Here is a 14,370-nt window from a genome sequence, read left to right as displayed (position 1 = left end):
CTTTCATTATAAGTGCCTCATTCTCATTATGAATACCCTGCATCAGGTGCTCATCATCTCTTCCAATCGGTTCCCTGCCTCCCATTCTTGGTACTTCCTCCCCAAATCCACACTGCAGTGATCTATCTAAAATGCAAACCTCCCAGCCATCACACACTCGGCCTCTCTGCCTTATCTCCCCACACTTCCCACCTCCTTCAGTCTCTAGCAACACCATCAATGGCCTGTGTTTTCCCTCACACCCAGATTCCACACCTTTGTCCATGTGGTTTCTCTTGCCTGTGAAGTTGTGGCTTTCTTTCTTGACTAATTCCTTCGTTTGAGTGTCCTCTGCAATGCCTTCCCTGAATCCCAGGTGGGATGCATATTCCTCTTCTTTGCTTTGGTCCATCCAGGGCTTATCTCTGACCACATTCTATTAAACTTGCCAGTTTTATGTTTGTCGCTAGGTCCTTGCAGACAGGGGTTATGTGTGGGCTGCTGAACCTAGCACAGTTCCTGGAACATGATACGTCCTCTGTAAGTATTGGTTAAACTGGTCATGCTCATTAATGGCTGGAAAATACAGCTTGGAAGGATACTCTGTCTCTTACTCTACTTGAAGAGCCATGGCCAGGCTCTTCTGTTTCTGTAGGCCTGATTTTTAAATTGAGTTCCTCCTCACACTCTCTGTTGGGTAAATCGACACCTCAGAGGTAAAGACAATCAAGGGCTCGCCCACCCCAGCTGACTGGGTAACCCAGAAAAAAGAGGCCATCCAATGACAGGTCGTTTCACCAAGCCGTTTAGCCATTACTTCCTTCTAGGGCTCCAGGAGGATGGAGAAGGGTGGAAACACACACGCTGATACTCCCATTGCAGTACAAACCGTGGTGCCAAGTCCCCAGTGGGAAAACCTAAGGAAGAGAACAACATGGAATCTGCCCCATTTCCTAGCTGATTTCTGGGGTGGCCTTAAAAACATTTACCAAGCCCCAAATGTTGCCCTTTTCCCCCAAGTTTCCTGAAACCTGGAAGAGCCAGCCAAGGTTAACCATGTGACTGGGAGCTAATGAGATGAACACTGGCCTGGCAGTCAGAGGAGAGATCCTGAGCCCAGTGTGACTCTAGTCATTTCACCTCTCAGAATCTGGATTTCTTCATCTAGACAATGTAGGACCAGATAATCTATCAGGTCCCTGTCAGCTCCAAAGTCTCTGATTCTCCGATTTCAATGCCCGATCATGAATGGTACCTTCCTTCTGGGTCAGAAAAATTTCTCTGCCTTTAGCCAAGGTTAAATGCCTTCTTTTTTTCTGATCTGATAAACTCAGAAGTCAGAGAGCATTTCTCTACACTCCCACACTACCCTCCAAAACTGGGATATCATTTTGTTCATCTTTGTGCTCCCTCAAAGTAACCAAGTACCTTGACATAGTTAAGAGTCAGTGAATGTTTAGAGCTTTAATGAAAATATTAAAGCAAATGGTCACCGATAAGGAACCAAAGAGAAGATGCTCCAATGGAAGTATAGTAGTGGTTTCTAGGTCATGACTTTTCCTGAGTTAGGGGTCTTCCTCCTTCATTGTCTGCACAATGGAACCCCGCCCCTGCCATGGGAGAACCATGACAGTCATGTGGAATTTGTCAGCCTTTGAACATCCAAATGATCAAGTTAGGATTCTTGGCTTCAAGAAACATCTGAAGGGAAAAACAGGATCAGAATAGCGGTCCCTGACTCCAGGGCACAGGAACCATGGAGAAGCTTCCTTGGGGGCATTCCCATGGGGCAAATCACTGGCATTTTCCTTGAGTCACTACCCTACTGTGGATTCGGATTCCCAAAGAAAGGTGTCTGGACAAATTGAGTCACAAGTCTACCTTTTGGTCATGGAAGTGAAGGGCATCATGACTGGCAGGCCTTCTGAGATTGAGGAGGGAAATAGTCAATGGGAAAGAAATCTGCATGCAGTTACAAGAAGCAAGAGAATAGGCACAGGCCGGGCAGAAACCATCAATGGCTCTTGGAGAGTTTCAGGAGTGGGAGGCAAGATTATCTGCATGGAAGATCCTTATCTCCACTGTCATACAGGCATAGGCTGTGATCTTTCACTCTCAGTCCCTTGGAGTGAGGTGGGGAATGGTGAGGCGAGCCCTAAACGATGAGGTCTGCACAACTTTGCCTTTCCCTTCAGGGCAATTTTGGAGGAAAACTTTGCCGTGTCAGGCATGCTGCAATAGATTCCAGTTGTCAAAAACCTTTTCTTTTTTTAATCTTCTCACTGGGAAATGGAGGTTCTCCTTACATTTCACATGATAGGGTAATACTATATATATAAAAAACAGCTTTATTGAGATATAGTTCACATACCATAAAATTCACCTTTTTAAAGTGCACAATGGCTTTTTTATTCAGTGGCTTTTATTTACAGAGCTGTGAAACCAGCACCACTATCTAATTTTAGAACATTTTCCTCACCCCAGAAAAAAACCCCATACTCACTGTCGGTCACTCCCGTTTCCCCCTAATCTCCACTAATTTACTTTCTGTCCCCATGGATTTGCCTGTGCTGGATATTTTGCATGAATGGAATTATAAAATATATGGGCTGTTGTGCCTGCGTTATTTCACATAGTATAATGTTTTCAAGGTTCATCTGTGTTACCCATGAGTCTGTACTTCATTCATTTTTATGGCCATAGTTAATATTTTATTTTGTGAGCTTACACTTTTCTGTTTATCATGAATCATTTGTGCTGTTTCCACTTTTTAGCAGTTATGAATAATGCCTCTAGAAACATTCAGGTACAAGTTTTTGTGTGGATATGTGCTTTTGATTCTCTTGGATGTACAGTGGATATACAGCCTAGGTATAGAATTGCTGGGTTATATGGTAACACTGTGCTTAACCTCTTCAGGAAGGGTCGGACTGTTTTCCAAAGCAGCTCTTCCTTTTCACATTCCCACCAGCAGTGTATGATACATCCTCACCAGTGACTGTTGTCTGTTTTTTGTTATAGCCACTGTAGTTCATGTCAAAGGATACCTCACTGTGTTTTTTAAAAATATTTTTTATTGATTATGCTATACAGTTGTCCCATTTCCCCCTTTTATTCCTCTCTGCCCCGTATACTCCCTCCCACCTGAACTCCCCCCCCCCACAGTTAGTTCATGTCCATGTGTTTTGCATATAAGTTCTTTGGCTTCTCCATTTCCTATACTATTCTAAACCTCCCCCTGTCTATTTTCTGCCTACAATTTATGCTACTTATTCCCTGTATCTTTTCCTCCATTCCCCCCACTCCCCTTCCCCACTGATAATCCTCCATGTGATCTCCATTTCTGTGATTCTTTTCCTGTTCTAGTTGTTTGCTTTGTTTATTTTTGGTTTTTTATTCGATTTTGATAGCTGTGAATTTGTCATTTTACTGTTCATAGTTTTGATCTTCTTATTTTTCTTAGATAAGTTCCTTTAACATTTCAAAAAATAAAGACTTGGTGATGATGAACTCCTTCAACTTGACCTTATGTGGGAAGAACTTTATCTGTTTTTTCCATTCTAAATGATAGCTTTGCTGGATAGAGCAATCTTGGATGTAGGTCCTTGCCTTTCATGATTTTCCATACTTCTTTCCAGACCCTTCTTTTCCGCAAGTTTTTTTTTAATCAGCTGACAGTCTTATGGACACTCCCATGTCCTTTTCTCTTGCTGCTTTTAAGATTCTCACCTTATCTTTAATCTTGGGTAATCTAATTATGATGTGCCTAGGTGTGTGCTTCTTTGGGTCCAATTTCTATGGGACTCTCTGAGCTTCCTGGACTTCCTGGAAGTCTGTTTCCTTTGCCAGATTGAGGAAGTTTTCCTTCATTTTTTGTTCAAATCAGTTTTCAATTTCTTGCTCTTGTTCTTCTCCTTCTGACACCCCTATAATTTGGATGTTGGAACATTTAAAGTTGTCCTGGACATTCCTAAGCCTCTCTTCATTTTTTCTGAATTCTTATTTCTTTACTCTGTTCTGGTTGAATGTTTTTTACTTCCTTCTGGTCCAAACTGTTGATTTGAGTCCTAGTTTCCTTCCCATCACTGTTGGTTCTCATACATTTTCCTTTATTTCACTTTTCATAGCCTTCATTTTTTTCCTCTATTTTGCAACCATACTCAACCAATTCTGTGAGTATCCTGAGCTCCAGTGTTTTGAACTGTGCATCTGATAGGTTGGCTATTTCTTTGTCACTTAGTTGTATTTTTTTCTGGGGCTTTGATCTTTCATTGGGGCTTTTTTTTCCCCTCAGTGTGCGGTTAGTAGTAAGGGTCAGAGCCTTAAGTATTTGCCAGAGCAGGGCAACCCGCATCATTGTGTTGTGGCGCTGTATGTGGGGGAGGGGTCCAAGAGGGAACAATGGCACTTGCTCAGGTCTGGACAGGTTTTCTTTCAGTCACTTCCTCCACCACCCCCAAGCAAATTGGGCCCTTCTGGTGCTGATTCCCAGGTGGGTGGGTTTGTGTAGTTCTAGGACCCTGTGGGTCTCTCCAACAAACTATCCTGTGTGAGGCTAGGTGTTTCTCCTGCTCCTTCGACTCCCACAGGTTTTGTCAGTCAGAGGTTTGAGGCTTTATTTCCTGGTACTGGATCCCTGGGTACTCGATCTGTCTCACTCCCCAGTTGTTACTCCCAGTTTACCTGCACACAAATGTGGGACTGCCTGGTCTGCCAGCCACCACCTTGCCCTATCCACCAGCTGTGGCCTTGCCTCATGTCCTCTCCAGTCTGGCTGCCTGTCTCTGCCCCTCCTACCAGTCCAAATGAATATTTCTTCTTGAACTCCTTGGTTGTCAGACTTTCATACAGTTCGATTTTCTGGCAGTTATGGTTGTTTTTTGTTTTTAAGTTTGTTCTCCTCCTTTTGGTTGTGCAAGGAGGATTATGCCTCCATCTTTCCCAGAAGTCTCTTATTGTGGTTTTGATTTGCATTTTCTTGGTGGCTAATAATGTTAAACAGCTTTTCATGTATTTATCAGCAACTTGTATATTTTCTTTAGAGAAAAATATTCAGATCCTTTGTTCATTTTTTGTTAGGTTATTATCTTTTTATTATTGAGTTGTGGTATATTCTGGATACTAGACTCTCATTAGAGATGTAGTTTAGAATTTTTCCTATTCTGCAGATTGTAGAAACTTTGAAGCAGAAAAGTAATTTTTCTTTCTTTTTCTTTTAGGGTAAGAGCATGAATGCAGCCCCCCACTAGCACAAATTATGCAGTGGAGTTTCCCACATTTGGGGAAGTCGCAGGGGTCAGCACATCCAGAGTGCAGTAGTTGAGCCTCGCCATGGGAAATGCACCTTCTTGATCATGGTGTCTCCCCTTCTAGGTAAGTAGACAAATTTGTCTGTTTTTCTTTTTGTCCCTTTTGCTTTTGATGTCATATCCAAGAAATCACTGCCTAACCCAAGATCACAAAGATTTACTCCTATATTTTCTTCCAAGAGTTTTAGCTCTTGCTAAATTATCTATTTTGAGGTAATTTTTATGTACAATGTGAAGTGCAATCTAACTTCTTTGTTTTGCGTATGGATATTCAATTGTCCCACATCTTTAGTTAAAAAAAAACTATTCTTTCACCACTAAATTGTCTTGGCATCCTTATCAAAAATCAATTGACCATAAACATAGGAGTTTATTTCTGGAATCCTAATTCCATTCCATTGATCTATGTATTCTTATGCCAGTACCACTCACTCATCATAGCTTAGTAGTAAGTTGTGAAACATGAAATTGTGACTCCTGCAACTTTGCTCTTCTCTTTCAGGATTATTTGTCAAACTCAGTCCTTTGCATTTATTTCCATGTAACTTGTATATCAGCTTACTAATTTTTAATTAAAAAGTCAGCTGGTATGTTGATGGAGGTTATGTTGAATCATAGACAATTTGAGGAGTATTGCTATCTTAACAATATGAAGTTTTCTGACTATGAACATAGGATTTCTTGCCTTTTATTTAGGGTTTCTTTAATTTTTTTCAATCATGTGTTACAATTTTCGGTGTATATATCTTATTCTTTTGATAAATACATTCCAAAAATATTCAATATTTTTGATGTTACTATAAATTGAATTATTTTCTTAATTTCATATTCATATGGTTCATTGCTGGTGTATAGAAATACAATTTATTTTTGTATATTGTAGTTTGTATTCTGCAACCTTGCTAATCTCATTAATTAATCCCTAATTGTGTGTGTGTGTGTATTGTTTAGAATTTTCTATATACAAAATCATATATATGAATAGAGATAGTTCTACTTCTTCCTATTTGATCTGGGTGCCTTTTGTTTTTTCCTTGCCTAATGGTCCTGTCTAGAAGCTTCAGCATATGATGAATAGAATTGGTGAGAGCAGACATCCTCATCTTGCTCTTGATCTTAGGGGGAAAGCTTTCAGTCTTTCACCACTAAGTCTAATATTAGATGTGGGGAGTTTTGAAGATGTTCTTTATCAAGTTGAAAAAATGCACTTCTACTCCTAATTTTTTTAGTGTTTTTGTAATGAATAGGTATTGAATTTTTTCAAATACTTGTTCTGCATCTGTTGGGATGATAGTGTGGTTTTGGTCCATTACTTTATTAATATGGTGTATTTTATTAATTTGGTTATATTAGTTTTCAAATATTAAACCAATCTTGCATTCCTGTGATAAATCCCAGTCTTTTTATATGTTGCTGGGTTCATTTTGCTAGTATTCTGTTGAGGACTTTTGCATCTAAGTGATGTTGATACATATTTTTCTTGTGATATCTTTGTCTGGTTTTGATATCTGAGTAATCCTGGACTCATGGGATGAGTTGAAATATGTTCCCTCCTATTTTTTTTTTTGAAGAGTGTGAAACATTAGTATTAGTCCTTTAGACATTTAGTGAAATTCACTAGTGAAGACATTTGGGCCTGGAATTTTCTTTGTGGGAAGTTTGTTTTGTTTTGTTTTGGAGTTCTTTTATTATTATTATTGCTGTATTACAGTTGTCACAATTTTCCCCTGTTGCTCTCCCCTGCCTTGCCTGCCTCCTCCCCCTCCCACAGCCAATCCCCACCCTGTTGTCCATGTCCATGGGTCATTTATACTTGTTCTTTAACTGGGCTCTTCCTCTTCTTTCTTCCTTTATCCCCCTCCCTCCTCCTCCCCTCTTGTCCCTGTCAGTGTGTTCCTTGTTTCCATGCCTCTGGTTCTATTTTGCTCGTTTGTTTGTTTTGTTCCTTAGGTTCCTGTTATAGGTGAGGTCATATGATATTTGTCTTTCACCACCTGACTTATTTCACTTAGCATAATACTGGAGAGTATGCTATCACAAATAGTAGGAGTTCCTTCTTTCTGTTGTGTAGTATTCCATTGTGTAATGTACCACAATTTTTTGATCCATTTACTGATGGGCACTGATGGGCACTTAGGCTGTTTCTAGCACTTGGCTATTGTAAATAGTGGTGCTATAAACATTGGGGTGCATAGGTTCTTTTGAACTGGTGTTTCCGGATTCTTAGGGTACAATCCTAGCAGTGGAATTGCTGGGTCAAAAGGCAGTTCCATTTTTAGTTCTCTGAGGAAATTCCATACTGTTTTCCATAGTGGCTGTACCAGTCTGCATTCCCACTGACAGTGCACTAGGGTTCCTTTTTCTCCTTATCATCAGCACTTGTTTGTTGATTTGTCAATAATGGCCATTCTGACTGGTTTGAGGTGGTATTTCACTGGTTTTAATTTGCATCTCTCTGATGTCTAGTGATGTTGAGCATCCTTTCATATGCCTCTGGGCCCTCTGTATGTTCTCTTGGAGAAGTGTCTGTTCAGGTACTTTGTCCATTTTTTAATTGGATTGTTTGTCTTCCTGGCATTGAGTCATATGAGTTCTTTATATATTTTGGAGATCAAACCCTTGTCTGAGGTATCATTGGCAAATGCATTTTCCCATATGGTTGGTTCCCTTTTCATTTTAATGATGGTTTCTTTAGCCATGCAGCAGCTTTTTAATTTGATATAGTCCCATTTGTTTATTCTTTCCTTTATTTCCTTTGTACCAAAGGATGTATTGGTGAAAATATTTCTACATGGGATATCTGAAATTTTACTGCCTATGTTTCTTTGTGGGAAACATCTTTATTTTTAAGATTTTATTTATTTATTTTGAGAGAGAGGGGAAGGGAGGGAAAAGAGAGGGAGAGAAACATCAATGTGTGGTTGCCTCTCACACACCCCCAACGGGGGACCTGGCCCGCAACCCCGGCATATAGCCTAGACTGGGAATTGAATCAGCAACACTTTTGTTTGTGGGCTGGCACTCAGTCCACTCAGCCACACCAGCCAGGGCAGTGTAGGAAGTTTTAAAAATCCTAACACAATCTCTTTTTTTTAGGTCTATTCAAACTACCTGTTTTTTTGAGGTAGTTTCTGTCTAATAATTTTTCTATGTTTTCTAAGTTATCTAATTTGATAGCATTAAATAATATACTTGTTCATAGTATTGCTTTATAATCCTTTTTATTTCTCTAGGCCCTTCTTTCATTCCTCATTTTAGTCTCTTCAGTCTTCTCTTTTTTTCTTGGGCAGTCTAGCTGAAGATAGGTCAATTTTGTTCATCTCTTCAAAGAACCAACTTTTATTAATTTTTTACTGCTTTTCTGTTAATAGGATGCTATAAGCTGCTTGGTTGAGGGGACATTCAGACTGGGACTATTTCTGGAGCAGCTGGATTCAAACTCAACTGCTTGTCTATTTTGCTCTAAGTAGGGTTTTACTTTAGTGTCTCCCTCATCCCCATGACTCCTGGAGTGATATGACGAGGAAAATAGAGACTACACTATAACTTGGGCTGTGAGGAACAGCTGTTCCATTAAATCCATAAACACTTCTTAACCATCAACAAGCTGTGAAGAAGACACCAAGGGGGCAGGGACGAGTAGCGAGAATCAGCCACAGACTTTCCTAAGCCCACAGTCTAGTTGGGGAGACGCACATGTAACAACCAACTTTAACACAGGTCAAACTACAATGAGGGCTGTGATTGACTGTGAGCAAAACACTTATGGGGGGGGGATGGGGTTGGAGGGCAGTTAACCTGTCTGGAAGAGTTAGGGAACAAAAGAGTTGGCATTTGAGGTGTCTTTTAAAGCATGGTAGGATTCAGGCAGGGGGAGAAAATGGAGGGAGGGAAAGTTCTTCAGTCAGAGAGAAGCACACAAGCCAAGGCAGGCAAGGTAGGAAGCAGGCCTGTCAGGGACAGAGTGTGCTGGGGAAGGAAACAGGCTGGACAGAAAAGCTAGGGCCAGTCTTTGGAGGGGGTCTAAACGGTGTGCTAAGGAGCTAGAGCATTATCCTTAAGAATCTTGGGACCCTGGCCCATGTGGCTCAGTGGTTAGACATTGTCTTACATACTGAAATCTGCCTTATATCCTGATTGCGAGTCATGGGTTTGACTCTGATCAGGGCACATGCATAGGTTGTGGGTTCACCCTCGTCAGGGAGCATAGGGTAGGCGACTGACTGATGTGTCTCTCTCACACTGATGTTTCTGTGTGTGTGTTTGTGTGTGTGTCTCTCCCCCTTCTCCCTCTAAAATCAATGAATATATCTTCGGGTGAAGATTTTTAAAAAAGAAAAAGAAGGAAACTTGGGGCCCATTGAAGGGCACTGAGCCAGAGGATGAATGATCAGCCTGTATAGATATGTGGGCTGCAACAGAAACCTACATTGGTTTATCCGGGTTCTATGGTGCCATCCACACCCATGGAAGCAGCAGAGACAGCTGCCTTTACCGTTGTTGATCACCCTTCCTTGGGACTGTGTCCTCCCCAAGGTTCCGTGGCACAGTACTTCTGTGACTTCCTTTCTCTCTGGCTGCCTGAGCAGGCTCCTCTTCTCTGCTCGTCCTGAATGTTGGTGTTCCTCAGAGTTCTGTTCTAGATCCTTTTCTCTGTCCACTAGACAGTTCTCCCTTGGAGATCTCACATGTTGCCATAGCTTCAGAGACCAGCTACAGATTGGGAACTCCCAAATTTATATGTAGCTTTCTCAGATCTTTCTCTTTATTTAGACCCATCAGTTCTAACTGTCCATTGGACATCTCCATTTAGGTGCTATCTTCATTAAAATTAGGTCCAGCTGTGAGTAGAAGGAAAACCCCAAGTTAAATGGCCCAAACAAGGCAGGAGTTCATTTCTCTTTTAGATAAAAGAGCCCAGTGGTATTAAGTCCAGGCCTGGGAGTCATATCTCTGAAATCTGCCCCTTTGTCTCTATCCCCAAGCCACCGTCCTCCTCTAGGTCAACTGCAACACCTTTGCCATTCTTGCTCCTCTCAAGTGATTCTCTATATCTGTATTGTTGACCTTGGAGCCACTTAAACACATGTGGCCACTGAGCACTCAAAAGGTGGCCAGTTCAAATTGATGTGCTGTAAGTGTAAAATACACACTGAACTTTGAAGATGTAATATGAAAAAGTAAACTATCTTATTAAGATTTCTCCACTGATTTTATGTTAAATGATAATATTTTTGATATATTGAATTCAATAAAATGTATTAAAGTAAATTTCACCTGTTTCTTTCTATATTTTTAAAATTTTGTTGATTATGCTATTACAGTTGTCCTGATTTTTCCCCATTTGCCCTTTTCATCCAACAGTCCCCACTCCCTCAAATAGTCCTGCTGCCATTATTCATGTCCAGGGGTCATGCATATAAGTTCTTTGGCTACTCCAGTTCCTATACCATACTTTATATCCCCATGGCTATTCTGTAACTACCTATTTTGTACCTCTTAATCCCTTCACCCATTCCCTCACACCCCCTCCCATCTGGCAACCATCAAAGTGCTCTCCATATCCATGATTCTGTCACTGTTCTTGTTTTCTTAGTTTGTTTTTCAGATTCAATTGTTGATTGATATGTATTTTCACCATTTTCACCATTTTGTGGTTCATAGCTTTAAATAAGTTTCTTTAACATTTCATATAATAATGGTTTGGTCATAGTGAACTCCTTTAGTTTTTTTTTTTGTTTTTTGTTTTTTTGTTTTTTTTCTGTCTGGGAACCTCTTTATCTGCCCTTCAATTCTAAATGATAGCTTTCCTGGACAGGGCAATCTTGGCTCTAGGTCCCTTCCAACCATTTCTTCCATTGACTCAATTCCTGTTGGTTTTTGAAGCCATAAGTTGTGGGGACTTACCTTCTAGTGCTGGAACCCTGGCTCAGGGGCCTGGTGTGGGGCTGGGACTCCTCACTACTGAGATATTCCTCCTGAATTTTTTTTTTAAATAAATGCTCAGTGTGTGGTCTAGATGACATGGTCCAATATATTATTTCTTTCTTTTTTAAAGAGATTTCATTTATTTATTTTTATAGAGGGGGAGGGAGGGAGAAACATCAATGTATGTTGCCTCTTGCACGCCGCCCCCCCCCCATGCCTGGCCCGCAACCCAGGAATGTACCCTGACTGGAAATCAATCCAGAGACCCTTTGGTTTTCAGGCTGGCACTCAAGGCACTGAGCCACCCCAGCCAGGGCCTCCCTCCTGAATTTTTATTCACCATATGTGGATGAAGGACCAGCCTGTTCTGCCTCTGTGCCCCTCCTACCAGTCTGGATAAATGTGGTTTCTTTAATTCTACAGTTGTCAGACTTCTATTCAACTCAATTTCTGTCAGTTCTGAGTGATGGTTGTTCTATATTTTAGTTGTAATTTTGATGTGGTTGTGTGAGGAGGTGAGCCATGTCTGCCTATGCTGCAATCTTGTCTGGAAGTCTCTTTCTACATTTTTTATGTAGCTACTAGAAAATTTCAAACTGCACATGTAGTTCACGTTTGTGGCCGTCATTGTATTTCTATTGAACTACACTGCTCCCCACAGAAGCAAAAAGGATATTTCTAAAACACAGATCTGAACATGTTACACATCTTCTTAAAAGTTTTCAGTGCTTATCATTGTCTTTAGGATAACATTTGTTCTACTCAATATGGTTTTCAAATCCTCCATTACTCAGACCCAGCCTCTGCTTCCAGCCTTATCTTTCACCACCTCCTTCCTCCACCTGCCCCTTGCACAGCGTGCTCCAGCCCTACACACTTCTTTCAGTTTCTTACATGCATGAGCTGCTCTCTAGCCTCTGGGCCTTCACCCATTCTATTCCCTGTGCCTGGAACACTCTCCTGTCTTGGGTGACTTAATGCTTCACTCATCTTTCCAGCCTCATCTTAGACGTGCCTCTTCTCTGGGAGGCCTTCCTAGTTGTCCTGCTTTTCTGAGCTCCTATTACTTTTCTATGCTGACCTCACCCCACTCCAACCCCAAATAATAGTGTGCCAACGAACGGTGTCCTTCCCCAGACTGGTGGAAATCTTGCCTGTCACATTCACGATGGTATCTCACCATGAGCAAAGGCTGGCACGTGGTCAGTAGTCAACAGTTATTTGCTGAATCAATGAATGACTCACCCTAAAGCCAGATAAACAAAGTTTCAAATGGAGGGTAAAGCCAGACCAGAGGACTCTAAGTTTCAAAGAAATGGCCACCCAGTGACCATTAGGTTCCCAGTTCAGGAGGTGAGAAAAAGGGAACCCCGCAACACATTGCCTGGTCTTTGGTCCTGACTGTCCTCCCAGAAAAGCTCCCTGGCACATGCCCCAGCCATTTCAGAAAGAGCTGTAATGATGTGAGCTTCCTCCTGGTTGGTAGGGCGGGGTGGGCAAGGAGCAGGGAGGAGGTGAGAAAGGTGCCTGTTTTGAGTTGCTATTTACCCAGCACCAGGAGAATTGATGCACGTGTTGCTAATGGCGTATGAGCCTCTCTATGGAGATTTCCTTTCAGGAGACGGGAGGCAAAGGAGATGAGGGAGTGAGGAATCAGAGCTGAAGACAGGAAAGAACTTGAAGTCAGGAAGCCAGAGAAGGGATCCCTGGGGCTCCATTGCTAACTTGCTGTGTGATCCAAGTCACACGGCTTCTCTGGGACCCAGTTCCTCATTTATAATCAAAAGAATCAGCTGCCTGCACCTCTGGAGGGGCTGTTGTAAGCATGGAAGGCAACAGTGGATATAAATGGGCTTTGAAAATACAAGTACTGTGGTAAAAGTACCATGCAAAGGCGAGGTTTTTAGACTGTTCTGTGTGGGCAAGAGATGAACATACAGTTATGGAAATGCAGCTGGGAGTGGTGGGTGGGAGCTCACTTTCTCTCAATGAAAGTGGCAGAACTGGAAACCATTCTCCTGGCCACGATCTTCCTGTTCTAAACTTGGACTAGAAAAGCTGAGTCTTGAACAGAGCCTTGGAGAAAGTGAGCCCAGCTGGGAACCTGATCTTCCTGTTCTAAACTTGGACCAGAAAAGCTGAGTCTTGAACAGAGTTTTAGAGAAAGCGAGTCCAGCCAGGAACTTCAAGGTCCTGAAAGAAGTACAGTCCCATTTTGGGACCCCCTCACTGCTCCTGACACACTCGGGTGAGTATGAATGCACACAAGCACGCACCCTCTGTAACTGATGCCCTCACGCCACCTTAGAGCTTCCTGTTACCCCTTCTCAAGTTGGAAGGACTCCCAGCAGATTGACACTGCCCTTAACCCAGCTAGAGACCACCCTGCCATGGGCAGCTCCATGTGGAGTTCCTGATCCCAAAAGAGACCACCACAGAAAGGGTGGCTAGATTCCCCTCTGCCCTACCCAGGTGGGTCCTGAAGGTGGGACGCCCGCTGGAGGCCCTCCTTCCTGGAGAAGACCCCACACCTGACAACGCCATTGCTCACAGCCTTTATTATCCAGTGTTCTCTTTTCCTTTCACAGCCAGGTCAGATCTCACAAAGCAATCCGTAGTACCTGCAGTTCCCGACCTGGAGAATCTAAAACACATTCCCCAGCATGCTGCCAACAGCAGCCAGCTCAAAGAGGCTCTGTAATTACAGACAGGCAGGGGTTTGCCTTGCTGTTCTTACTCATCTATGAAATGCTTCCATTCCCTTCATGTCCCATGGTGCCTTAGAAAATGAAATGTGAAGCTGAGCCCTTCAGAAAAGTGAGTTCCAACTCCCCGTTCCACCAAGGGCACATGGTGGATCTCATCACAATTCACATCCATTCAGCCTTGTATTCATTCCTTCATCCAGAACACATTTAATGGCCCCCTGTTATGTGCTAGCGCTGGGCCTGGCGCTGGTGACACACCAAATACGACCCATGCCCTACTTTTGAAGAGCTCCCAGTCTAGTAAGGAAGTTAAGGTATGAAAGTAGAAACAGGAAAAAACCAAAAAGTGATGCATAAAAATCCTAGATAAGAGAGAGATAATGTGGGAAACCGTGGCTGTTTCTTGAGAGGTAATGTAGCATAGTGGCTGAGGTATAGACTCTGGA

General features: G+C 42.2%; 1 non-coding gene across 1 annotated transcript; it reads right to left on the bottom strand.

Moving 5' to 3' along the window:
* Positions 1 to 5,196: 5,196 nt before the first annotated feature.
* Positions 5,197 to 5,360, bottom strand: LOC119062733 (U1 spliceosomal RNA). The gene has a single exon (XR_005085035.2). It is a non-coding gene; the product is annotated as a U1 spliceosomal RNA (small nuclear RNA).
* Between the last annotated feature and the right edge of the window lie 9,010 nt (positions 5,361 to 14,370).

Source organism: Artibeus jamaicensis, unplaced genomic scaffold, assembly GCF_021234435.1.
Source record: "Artibeus jamaicensis isolate MK-2021 breed Jamaican fruit bat unplaced genomic scaffold, CSHL_Jam_final contig_1998, whole genome shotgun sequence".
Lineage (NCBI taxonomy): Eukaryota > Metazoa > Chordata > Mammalia > Chiroptera > Phyllostomidae > Artibeus > Artibeus jamaicensis.
The sequence above is the reverse complement of the archived record's forward strand: the minus strand, read 5'-3'. Positions and strand labels throughout refer to the sequence as shown.